At 45.2% G+C, this 13,002-nt stretch overlaps 1 protein-coding gene and 1 long non-coding RNA gene across 4 annotated transcripts in view; one reads left to right on the forward strand and one right to left on the reverse strand.

Moving 5' to 3' along the window:
- The window catches only part of LOC134340510 (uncharacterized), a 28,835-nt gene extending 20,954 nt beyond the window's left edge, over window positions 1-7,881 (reverse strand). Inside the window, exon 1 of one of the 2 annotated variants that reach the window (XR_010016567.1) lies at window positions 7,764-7,881. This is a non-coding gene — a long non-coding RNA (uncharacterized LOC134340510). Of the gene's footprint in view, window positions 1-7,749 lie in introns of both variants that reach the window. The other variant, XR_010016566.1, reaches the window with a different exon arrangement.
- LOC134340508 (transmembrane ascorbate-dependent reductase CYB561) overlaps window positions 7,682-13,002 on the forward strand; it is a 30,286-nt gene continuing 24,965 nt past the window's right edge. Inside the window, exon 1 of one of the 2 annotated variants that reach the window (XM_063037823.1) lies at window positions 7,682-7,893. The gene's annotated coding sequence lies outside the window, so the exon portion shown is untranslated. Of the gene's footprint in view, window positions 7,894-7,927; window positions 8,239-13,002 lie in introns of those variants that run through there. The other variant, XM_063037822.1, reaches the window with a different exon arrangement.

Genomic DNA, 13,002 nt, shown 5'->3' on the forward strand with positions numbered 1-13,002 from the left:
CCAATTTTCCCCCGGGATCAATAAAGTATAACTATGACTATGACTATGACAAACAACCAATATGCAAGAGACAACCAATGGTGCAAATACAAAAAGAAAGACAAAAATAATAAGTAATAATCATAAATAAATAAACAATAAATATTGAGACCATGAAATAAAGAGTCCTAGGTTGTGGGAACAGTTCAGTGATGGGGCGAGTGAAGTTGAGTTACGTTATCCCCACTGATGGCTGACGGGTAATAACTGCTCCTGAACCTGGTGGTGTGAGTCTTGAGGCTCTTGTACCTTCATCCCAATGGCAGCAGCGAGGAGAGAGCATGTCCTGGGTGGTGGGAGTCCCTGATGATGGATGCTGCTTTCCTGCAACAACGCTCCATGTAGATGTGCTCAATGGTGGGGAGGGCTTTACCCGTAATGGACTGAGCCGTATCCACTACTTTTTGTCAGAGTCACGTTTAGTGGAGCCACCTTGTTGTTTAACATGATCACCTGTTACTTTTACAAAGCAGGAATGCAGAAAAACCTGTTTATGCAAAAACAAGTACTTCTGAATTTCGTTCTCAGCTTGTAGTCTGTTTGAAACGTTCAGCACTGACAGTGGATTGGTTCCCATGGTACATTGGGATGGGAAACCACTGTGGATTTTTTTGTTTGCATGAGTTGTGTTCCCACGAAATGAACCTGACCTACAGTCCATGGGTTGTGCTGCATCCTGAGGGGCCTGTATATTGGGTCAGCAGAAAATCAGCCTAAGCCACAAAGCCCGAGTTAAAGGGAGAGGCTGACCAGACTAGGTCTTTATTCCTTGGAATCTTTAGTTTTATTTATTGAGATATAGCCCTTCCTGCACTTTGACCCACTCTGCCAGCAACCCCCGATTTAACCCCAGGCTAATCGCGGGACAATTTACAATGACCAGTTAACCTGTGAACCGGTAAGTGTTTGGACTGTGGGAGGAAATCGGAGCACCCGGAGGAAACTCACGCATTCCACGGGGAGGACGTACAAACTCCCTGAAGAGGATGCTGGGATTGAACTCTGAACTCCGATGCCCTGAGCTGTAATAGCGTCGCACTAACTGCTACACTACCTGTACCGTGGCAAATGTAGGGGTGACACTATAGAAGAACTTAAAATTATCAGAGGCATAGATAAGGTGGATGGTAACAGTCTTTTCCCCGGGGGTAGGTTCCAAAACCTGGGGGAATAGATTTAGGGTAAGAGGAGAAAGACTTAAAAGGGACCTGAGGGGCAACTTTTTCATGCAGTGTGGTGAATATATAGAATCAGCTGTCAGAAGAAGTGGTTGAGGTAGGTACAATAGCATCATTTAAGAAGCACTGAGATAGGTACATGGAGGGACAGGGCTTAGAGGACTATGGACTGAACACAAGAAGTTGGGACTAGCTGTGAGGCACCATGATTGAAATGAAGGGCCTGTATCCATGCTCTATTGCTCTAAGTCTCACTCTTGCTTAAATCACTCACTGTTATAGTTGAAGGGAGGAGAAGGAAAGGTCTGGGGTTGGGGGAGGTTCAGAAATTTCAGGCCTCATTGTGGGCAGAGGCCTAGGTATTAGTATGCACTCCCAACCACTGTGACTCCTGTACCAGAGGCGCCATGGTTACCCTCCCAGTGCCCAAGACAATGGATAAAAAAGGATTCAGCCAAGGTGCCCAAATGGAGCAAGCTAGTCATGTGACCCCTGCCTCTGACCTTTCTTGTGCCTCTGAGAGGTCGCCCTTTAGTTGAAAGGCTTTCCTGAATGAGAGACACAATCCAGCTTCTGCCTGATATACAAAGATGAAGCAGTACGGTGTTTGAACCACCATCTCTCCATCCTGTCGTGCCAAACTTGGACACTGGGCCTCCACCAAGGCTGCTAGCACATGGACACATGCGACCTGTAGCAAGGGGTTCACCCCTTGACTCTGCCCTGCCATTTCATAAGATCTTAGTTAACCTCGGCTCCACATTCCCTCCTCCCTCTGCTAACTTCTCACCAAGAATCTAACTATAAACAGAAGAGATTCTGCAGATGCTGGAAAACTTGAGCAACACACACAAAATGCTGGAGGAACTCAGCATCAATGGAGGGGAATAAACAGTCAACCTTTTCGGCTGAGACCCGTCACTAGGACAGGAAAGGAAGGGAGCAGAAGCCAGAAGAAGGTGGGAGAGGGAGAGGCAAACGAGCTAGGAGGTGATCGGTGAGACGAGGTGAGGTCATATTTAACTACTCTGCTTTAATATTGACTGTAAGTGTGTAACGGAACAGAGGCCCGTAGGAATACAAGTACACAGTTCATTGAAAGCAGCATTACAGGAAGGTGTTTAGCACATTGGCCTGTATCAGTCAGGGCATTGGGTATAGGAGTTGCAATTGTATAAGCTGTTGGTGAGGCCACACAGTTTTGGTCATCTGTTATAGGAAAGATGTGTTTAAAATGCAAAGCGTGCAGAAAAGACTTACAAGGACATTGTCAGTACCAGAAGGCCTGAGTTAAAGGGGGAGGTTCCTTAAAGTACAAGAATAAGGGACAACCTTATGTAAATGTTTAAAATTCAGAGGTATAAATAAGGAAAGGCTACCGAAAAGGTTTACCAGGATGTAGTAGTAGATTAAAGGATATGAGCTGTGAGGAAAGGTTGGACAAGCTTGTGCTGTTAACTCTGGAGTGTTCAAAGCTGAAGGAAGACCTGATAGAAGCTCATAAAATTGAGAGGCATAGATAGGGTAAGTAATCAGAATCTTTTTCCCAGGGTAGAAATGTCAAATACTATAGACGTGCATTTAAGGTGAGAAGGGAAAGTTTTAAGGAAATGTGGGGGGTGTGTTTTTCCTTACATAGAAAGTGGTAGGTGCCTGGTATGTCCTACCAGGAGTAGTAGAGGAATCAGATAGAAAAATGATATTTAAAAGACTGCTAGATAGACACATGAATACCTAGGGAATGAACAGCTATGGACCACGTACAAGCAGAAGAGATATAGTAAATTGGTAACTAGGTTTTTATTGTCACCTGGATCGATGTACAATGAAAAACTTGTCTTGCATACTGTTCATACAGATCAGTTCATTACAACGTCACATTAAGGTAGTACAGTACAAGCAAAACAATAACAGAACGCAGAATAAAGTGTTACAGTACAGAGAAACTGCAGCGCAGGCAGACAGGAGACGTAGGAGTCAATAGAAGATCTGCAGATGCTGGAAACTCAAGCAACACACACAAAATGTTGGAGGAACTCAGCAGGCCAGGCAGCATCTAGGGAAAAGAGTAAACACTTGACGTTTCAGGCCAAGACCCTTCAGTAGGACTGGAGAAAAAAAGCTGAGGAGTAGATTTAAAAGGTAGAGGGAGGGGAGAGAGAAACACAAGGTGATCGGTGAAACCAGGAGGGGAAGGGATGAAGTAAAGAGCTGGGAAGTTGATTGGTGAAAGAGATACAGGGCTGGAGAAGGGGGAATCTGATAGGAGAGGACAGAAGGCCGCGGTAGAAAGAAAAGGTGGGGAGAGGCACCAGAAGGAGGCAATGGGGAGGCAAGGAGATAAAGTGAGAGAGGGAAAAGGGAATGGGGAATGGTGAAGGTGGGGGGCATTACCGGAAGTTCAAGAAATCAATGTTCATGCCATCAGGTTGGAGGCTACCCAGACGAGTTGAGGAGGCCACAGATTGACATATCAGAATGGGAATGGGAAGTGGAATTAAAATGGGTGGCCACTGGGAGATCCCGCTTGTTCTGGTGGATGGAGCGTTGGTGCACGGTGAAGCAGTCTCCCGATCTATGCCGCTCTCACAGATATACAGGAGGCCACTCCGGGAGCACTGGACACAGTATAAAATCCCAACAGACTCACAGGTGAAGTGTCACCTCACCTGGAAGGATTGTTTGGGGCCCTGAGTGGCAGTGGGGGAGAGGGTGTAGGGGCAGGTGTAGCACTTGATCTACTTGCAAAGATAAGTGCCAGGTGGGAGATCACTGGGGACGGACGAATGGGAGTCGCATAGGGAGCGATCCCTGTGGAAAGCAGAAAGTGAGGAGGAGTCCTTCTTATTGTATTGAGGAGGCTGATTTTCCATGATTTGCTGAGCTGTATTCGCAACTCTCTGCAGTTTCTTACGGTCACTGGCAGAGCAGCTGCCATACCAAACCATGATGCATCTGGATTAGATGCTTTCTCTGGTGCATCAATAGAAATTGTTGAGGGCCAAAGGAGACATGCCAAATTTCTTTATCCTCCTAAGGAGGAAGAAGCGTTGGTGAGCTTTCTTTGCTGTGGCGTCAACGTGGTTGGAGTATAAGTGTTTAGAATAATCATGACAGCGGTATTGCTGCCTATCCATACTGATTGTGGTCTGTTGGACAGGAAGTCAAGGATCCAAATGCAAAGGGCAGGGCTGAGTTCCAGGTTTAGGAGTATGGAGATGAGCTTGCTTGGAATTATACCATTGCAGGTGGAACTGCAGTCAATAAACAATAATCTAACATGGGTGTTTTTATTATCCAAGTGCTTCAGAGATGAGTTTAGGGTCTTGGAGGTAACATCAACCATAGACCTATTTCAGCATTAGGCAAATTACAGTGGGTTGAGATTGTCTGGGAGCCTGGAGTTAATGTGTGCCACGATTAGCCTCTTGAAGCACTTCATGTTGGTAGATGTCAAAGATTCTGTGTAGTAGCCATTAAGGCATAATGCCTTGTTTTTCTTAGGTACCGAGATAATAGTGGCCGTCTTAAAGCAAGTTAGAACATCTGTCACAGCCAAGGACTCTGCTGTGAGGTCTGTGCACCCGTGTAAGCGCTCTGCGGAACAAGTTCCCCAATCGCACGCATCAGTATGCAGGTTCCAGCGAATTAGTGTTTCATTCTGGTATCATTTAACTCCCTTCTTTCCATTCTAGCCTTGTCAAGACTTAACTAAAAGCCAACAACACTTGCACTCCCTGCTTACCCGCATCCTTGTCTGGGAAAGTGGCCTATCATTTTGATGGACACTGTAAAGGAGTGGTGTTCATTTAGTATTTAGCTATTCTTCCAGCTACAGTAATGGCATTTAACTTTCAACTCGAGCGCTTCAGATAATGGCCCTGTTGACCTAGCATTTATGGTTTTTCTTTTCCTTTAAACTCTGCAACAATTCTCATTAAAGTCAGTGAACTGTTAACCTGCTTCAATGTCTCTTTCTCTCTCTGCACTTGGCCATATCCAAGTATTTTGACACCAGACTGAAGCAGGGAGAAGCTAAAGTTCGACATGGGGTTTGGTGCAGACGTTGTGGGCCAAAGAGCAAGTTCTTGTCTGTACTTACTGGCCCATGTTCTAAATCATGTGACCTTCAATCCAGTCAATCAATTTTTTTATCCAACTCCAATAATTTAGCAAAGGCTTTAAATAAAGTGGACAAATCCTTAATTTACTTGGATTTCTTGCAGATTTGCAAACTGCTGCTGAGTGTACTATATCCACAAAAGGTAACTCTCACTTTACGGCCGTTCGGGTTACAGAAATCTACCCTCGCAGAATCTGAAAATCACTTCACTAAACTTTAATATACAGAATAAAAATCACTCTTACAAAATGTTAGGGAGAAAGAAAAGTAAATGAGAAAACACGATTTGTTTTTCAACCTGCTTTCCTCAGTGTTGCAGACAATATGGCTTCATGTTCTGGGAAGTCGTAACACAGCCTGGATTCCTCAGAACATAACTGCCCCCGCCCTGGCCACAAGTTGGGAGCCACCTGTTCTGTGGGACAACCCACACTGGTCTCTGTTCAACCCCATTAAGCCCTACAGAGAGGCAGCACAGGGAATACGGTAACTGTCACAGAGCAAATTGCACAGTCACGGGTCAATCAGGTTCCTTGTCATGTGCCCAGTACAATGAGCTACAATGAAAAACTTGCTTGTAGCAACATCACAGGCAAATAGCCCAACACAGCAAGAAACTGTAGATACAGCTCAGTCCATGACAAAGACCTACCTTCCGTGGACTCTGTCTATGTTTCTCGCTGCCTCTAGAAAGTAGCCAGCATAATAAAACACCACTCTTACCACAGTCATTCTCTCTTCCCCATGTTGGGTATTTAAAATTTCAGTAATATTTGAGTAATATTGTAGGGTTCCTTAAGGTTGTTATACCCAGTGGTGGTAATGGGGACAAGCTCCCACTACCCATTAAATGCTCCCAATGGTGTGCACCTCAGATGGCCTCTGACGACCAAGTCCAGCTCCTGACCTTCATATGTGGCTTAGCTACTAAGTCTGGTGGAACCGCTTCTTATGACAGAAGGGGCAAGGCAGGTTACTGGCATCTTAAAGCCGGTCGCTTCGGGCATATGGGGTTTGTCAGCCGTGGTTGGCAGCCCACCTAGGAGAAGGAAAACTCTGACCTCAAACCTCTGCAGCCTTGCAGCTACACCCACTCATGGGGAAGGCTTTTTTTTAGATTTTTTAGACTATGAGGACACGCAGTCCTCTTTTATTGTTATTTAGTAATGTATGCATTAAGAAATGATACAATGTTTTTCCAGAATGATATCACAGAGACACATGACAAACCAAGACTGAAAAACTGACAAAAACCACATCATTATTATATAAAGTTACAACAGTGCAAAGCAATACCGAGGTTGAAAGCAAACCTCGAGAGAAAAATCTGAAGCTGGAGTCCCTCGGCAGTCTTACGTTGAGATCAATGCTGAATGGCAACTCCTGCAATGCTGCTGGTGTCAAACTGTATCGGTCTCTGCCGTTCATTTGAGCTCATCAGATGCGTTGGGGGGGGGGGAGCTTGCTACATGGGCAACAGCTTGCTCCCCATATCATTCTGCCCAAGCTTGTCTAGACAGCTAGCATGGTTGACTCTGACCGACAGAGGCCTTCACCCTCACCCATCGTAAATATATTGTTTGATTAAGCATTCTTGTTCATTTAAATAGTTCCAGGTAATATGTAAACATACGTCAATGCCATATGTCCTCATACGACCATATTATATGCGCATGCCTCGCTTAAAATTAAAAATGAAACTTCGGCGTGCATTCCTGGCTCTGTGTTTCCTTTCAATTAGTTTTATGTTTTGGAGTTAGAACACATAACACTCTAGAGCATAGAAAGCATTGAAAACACACCCACCAGGCTCAAAGACAGCTTCTATAGTGCTGTTCTAAAATCACTGAACAGACCTCGTGTACAATAAAGATGAACCCTTGATCTCTCAATTTACCCCATGGCGGCCTTTTCACCTTATTGTCCACCTGCACTGTTACACTATATTCGGCATTCTGTTATATAGCTTTTCCTTTTTTCTATCTCATTTTGAAATGCTCTTTGGATGACATGCAAAACAGTTTTCCACTGTAGGTGGGTACATGTGATGATAATAATAATAAATCAGTTAGGTCCAGACAACACCCAAAATTAAGTATTCAAGACAGTGAAGAGAAAAAAGTGCAATTTTTGCAAGTGAATTTCAACTTTGTAAAGGTATGACTCAGAATTCCTCAGTGCAGACACTAGATGCTAAAACTGAGTCTGCCTTCAGCATCACCATGACAACCTCGGGGTCTAGATTCTGTGACCAGCCAGCCGCTACACGTACACTGTACGACACAATTAGGTTGGACAGATAACACTGACATGCATAAAGAGGTTTGGCAGGCTCAGTGTCCTGCTTTTTCATAAGTGAGCACGCACTGTACAGCCAGATCTGCGGACGTTCTCAAGCAAAGCTCTCACCCAAAGTGACTCACGTAAGGCCAGCACCTCCTTCCCTTGGCAGCAACAGCAGTCCCGTAGCTCTTGTGCTGTCGTTTAGGTGTGTCACTCTGTGCCGGCTGGTAGCAGGGACAAGTCAGTCTGGAAGCTTGCTCGCAGGAACAGGTTAGTACTGCATTCACATGGGAGGCGTCACGACCTGGGTCAGTGCGAGTCTCCGGGAGTTTGCAACCGGATCTACTTGAGAAAAAGTGTATGCTTTCTTAAAGATATCTTGCACAGATTATGCTGTTCATATGGGAATGGCACATTCAGATTAACTTTTTGAACACGCCCGGGTGCGGGACAAACGTCACACAGTGTTGATTTCACACGCCTGTTTACTTTTTTTGTGAGGCTTTGATGTGGCATATCTGAACCGGAGAGGCTGTCTCCACTTTGCTTCTAGTTCAAACGTTCTCGGGCGTCCTGTTAACCTCAAGAGCTGTGCGTCAAAACTGCAAAGTCAAGGTAGGTTCAAAGAATGTAAAGCCAATGCAAAAAAAACCATCTGACCCCTGCAGAAGGAGGCCGATCGGCCCATTGTGCCTGAGTCAGCCCTTTGGTAGTTATGCAAATGTTCTTGAGCAGTGGACGATCTACCGGGGGAATTCGGCGGGTCGAGCTACGTCTGTGGGGGTGCAAGGAGTTGTCGATAATTCGTGTGGAAGCCTGGCGTCAAGACAGTCTCTTGTGATTCCGGATACAGTAATGTTTCCTCCGCTAATGGGGCAAAGAACTGAAGTGACGTGACTGAATAGAGGTCCTGCAAAGTGCTCACTCAGCCTGCAGTTGGTTTCTCCACAGCAGAGGAGACCATATTGTGAGGACCGACTGTGGTCCACCAGTTTGGAAGAAGTGGGTGAAGTGTTTGGGCCCTGGATGATGGGGAGAGAGGGGGTTGTTGTGTCTTGACACAATATTGTGAGAGGGTGCTGGGATGTAGATGAGGATTGAAAAATGAACCAGTGAGTGGTGGAGGGAACAGTCCTTTTCAAGATTGTGAAGGGGGTAGATTGGGAGATGTGTGCGGTGGTGATAATCAAATTGGAATTGATGGGAGATGATCTACTGAATGGAAAGGATAAGGGGAAACGTGCTCTGGATGGGGCGACAGGTGTGGGGAATGGGACTCTGAGCACTTTCAGCTATGGTGGAAAGGAAACCATGGCAGAGGGAAAAGGGTGATAATCAGAAGGTGGTGTCTTGATGCAACAGTGGAGGACAATGGATTGCAGCCTTTTTGCAGGAAGAAGGGTGGGAGGACATGTAGAGACAGCCGTAGGAGTTTGAGGGTTAACAATGGACATTGGCTGCTGAGATAGAGATGGAAAAAGAGAAATCAAGTAAAGGATGGGGTCAGAGGTGGACCTGAGCTAAGTGAGAGCAGATGGAATTTGTGAGCATTCTCAGTCTGGAGTCGATGCCATCACTCCTCCAAGTCAGAGTTGTGGTTTCATGGCTCAACGAGCAGCTTTTTTTTTGCATCAGATCTTGCTTTCTATTTGTATAATCAAAGCAATGTACCTTCTTCACTGTGCATTAGCCCTATCAGACCTGAGGCGTTTCTGGCAGGTTGGTCATATGAATGCTTACAAACCGTGATGACTGGCCATGTTGCCTTTTCCTGATGTTGTTCAGGGCTCCCTGGTGTTCAGTACTTCTGTGGGGACAGTAGAGCCACCATTGATGGGTGAGCAATTCCAAGAAATAGGAAAGCAACCAAGAGAGGTCAAAGCTGAAGGTAGGAAGCCAAGAAATTTAAAGGCAAATATTCCCAGAGCAGGAGAAAGATAAGAAAAACTGAACACTTGGATTCTGAGAGCAAGGAAATTTGAACATAGGGATTCTGGGAAAGAGGAACCCAAGGCTGGTCACTCTAAGGCTTGGGACTCGGGTGGAGGAACTGTACATTTGAGGGATGGTTCATGTGGCGGGGGGGGATTGGAGGGGAGGATCTGAACTCCAAGTTTGAGGACACTGCATGGATGGGGGACTGAAATGGGGGCACTGAGGGTGACTGTCAGCAGTGTTCTGCCTGGCATTTCAAGCTTCTCTATCCAGGAAGGTATATGGAGTGTCAGGGAGGGGTAGCACCTCTGGTGGGGGAACATGTCGCGTCCTTTTCAGGGCGGTTAGTCCACCTTTGGTCCCCACCTGGCACTCAGCTCTCACCTGTGGCTCCCCGTAGCTGTTTGCATACGACAGCGGCCACACCCCGGGCAACGGCTTCGACAAGCCGGCTAAACCAGGTGAGGGTAGCCGACGGATCTCAAACCCTCGGTGAGATAGGGAGTTGTCTATCGCAGCATGTGAAGACAGACTCCGGCGGATTGAGCGGACGAGACCAATGGAAGGTCCAACGGTCAAGAAGGCGGTCTCTGCAAGCGTCGTGGAACGTGTAGAGCACAACTGGACACAGAAGGCGTCCTGGTCATCCACTGCGCCTAGTCCCATCTCCAGCCGTCTAGACTCTGTCTTGCCACTGGACCCAGATGGGAATTGGGAAGAGAGAGTGAGGCTGACGCTGTGCAACTCTCTCTCACTTAAATCCAAATCATGCGCTAGTCTCGACACCATCATCATCATAATGGTGTCGAGGTCCTCCTCGACGTACGATGGACGAACAACAACAATCCAGGAAGGACACCATATGAACTTAACCTCCTTCCCTCCCTTTTCCTTGAGAATACATTAGGGTTAGGATTAGCCCTGTAAATTGCCCCCTGCTCTTCATCTTAGCTGTGAGTACAGATTAATTTCTGCAGCAATGGAGTGCCAGAAACTTGACTTCAATAATTAACAGTGGACTCCACTGCTCCTGTTTAACAACAGGACACCAATTCTCTGACTACTGGATTGTTTCACACTAATATCCCCTTCACTGTCAGTTTTATCAAAGGATTAAGTGTAACAATCAAAGCTCCAAACTATTTTCTTCAAGAACTATGCTGTTGATGTTTCCTTCCAAATCCTTTCCCAGACGGTAACTAAATTACAGCCATTTGAGCTGCTGCTGATTAGTTGAATGATAATTAACTAGGGGAGCCGCCAGAAATGTCAAGAAACAGCCCAGTGATATTGCTTGACAAATAAATACTCCCATGGTGGACGGTGGACTGTGGAATCTCAGGTTGGTAAAGATTAGTGGTAAGCCAGGAAAAATTTTAGCAACTAATAAAGAATGGCTAAGAAAACAGAGGATGAAAATCAGTTTTGAGAATGACAAAGAATAACCAGACAATAGGATCTCTTACATGTACTTAAAAATGAAAAACATTACTAGAGCAAAGGTCACTTCTGTAGAGAAGATTACTGAGAATTAATAGTAGGAAACAGGGAATTGGCAGAGATTGTGGACAAACATCTTGTAACGGTCTTCATGTTAGAAAACCCTAAAAATATCCCAGTAACACTGGGGGATGAAAATATAGAGAAGAACTCAACATAACCACAACATAAAAAAAGTTTGCAAAGGGACATACTCTATATCTATAGGTTTGCATACAAGGGAGATATTGGCAGAAAGAGCCTCATGTGAGGAGATCTGAGGTTATCCACTTTAGTTGAATAGAAGAGTAGAATATTGTTCAAGTGGGGAAACTACAGAACAGTTTGCAGGGCTCTGAGAGTAGAACATAGAAGAGTACAGCACATGACGGGCCATTCCGCCTACAATGTTGTGCTGAACCGGCTAAAAAGCAAATCATAAACACCCAAATGCTAATCCCTCCTACCTACACCATGTCCATATCGCTCCATCTTCCTCACATAAATGTGCCTATCCAAACGTCTCTTAAAAGCGTCTCATGCATTTGCCTCTACCACCATACCAGGCAGTGTTTTCCAGTCCTCCACCACTCTCTGAGTAAAAAGCTTAACCCCCACATCCCCCTTGAACCTACCCTTCCTCACCTTCAAAACATGCCCTCTGGTATTAGACATGTCAACCCTGGGAAACAGATACTCTCTGTCCACTCTATCTATTCCTCTCATAATCTTATAAACTTCTATCAGATCTCTCCTCAGCCTCCGTCGTTCTAGAGAAAACAACCCAAGTTTATCCAGCCTCTCTTGTTACGGCATGCCCTCTAAACCAGGCAGCATCCTTGTAAACCTCTTCTGCACCCTCTCCAAAGCCTCAACATCCTTCCAATGGTGGGGCGACCAGAACTGTGTGCAATACTCCAGATGTGGCCTAACTAGAGTTTTATAAAGTTGCAACATAACCTCCTGACTTTTGAACTCAAACATACAGTTGAAGTCAGAAGTTTACATACACCTTAGCCAAATACTAAACTCAGTTTTTCACAATTCCTGACATTTAATCCTAGAAAACATTCCCTGTCTTAGGTCAGTTGGGACCTTTACTTTATTTTAAGAATGTGAAATGTCAGAATAATAGTAGAGAGAATGATTTATTTCAGCTTTTATTTCTTTCATCACTTTCCCAGTGGGTCAGAAGTTTACATACACTTTGTTAGTATTTGGTAGCATTGTCTTTAAGTTGTTTAACTTGGGTCAAATATTTTGGATAACCTTCCACAAGCTTCTCACAGTAAGTTGCTGGAATTTTGTTCCATTCCTCCAGACAGAACTGGTGTAACTGAGTCAGGTTTGTAGGCCTCCTTCTCACACACGCTTTTTCAGTTCTGCCCACAAATTTTCTATCGGATTGAGGTCAGGGCTTTGTGATGGCCACTCCAATACCTTGACTTTGTTGTCCTTAAGCAATTTTGCTACAACTTTGGAGGTATGCTTGGGGTCATTGTCCTTTTGGAAGACCCATTTGCGACCGAGCTTTAACTTCCTGGCTGCTGACTTGAGATGTTGCTTCAATATATCCACATAATTTTCCTTCCTCATGATGCCATCTATTTTGAGAAGTGCACTAGTCCCTCCTGAAGCAAAGCACCCCCACAACATGATGCTGCCACCCCCATGCTTCACAGTTGGGATGGTGTTCTTCGGCTTGCAAATCTCACCCTTTTTTCATCCAAACATAACAATAGTCATTATGGCCAAACAGTTCAATTTTTGTTTCATCAGACCAGAGAACATTTCTCCAGAAAGTAAGATCTTTGTCCCCATGTGCACTTGCAAACTGTAGTCTGGCTTTTTTATGGCGGTTTTAGAGCAGTGGCTTCTTCCTTGCTGAGCAGCCTTTCAGGTTATGTCAATATAGGACTCGTTTTACTGTGGGTATAGATACCTGTCTACCTGTTTCTTCCAACA

Source organism: Mobula hypostoma, chromosome X1, assembly GCF_963921235.1.
Source record: "Mobula hypostoma chromosome X1, sMobHyp1.1, whole genome shotgun sequence".
NCBI classification, from domain to species: domain Eukaryota; kingdom Metazoa; phylum Chordata; class Chondrichthyes; order Myliobatiformes; family Myliobatidae; genus Mobula; species Mobula hypostoma.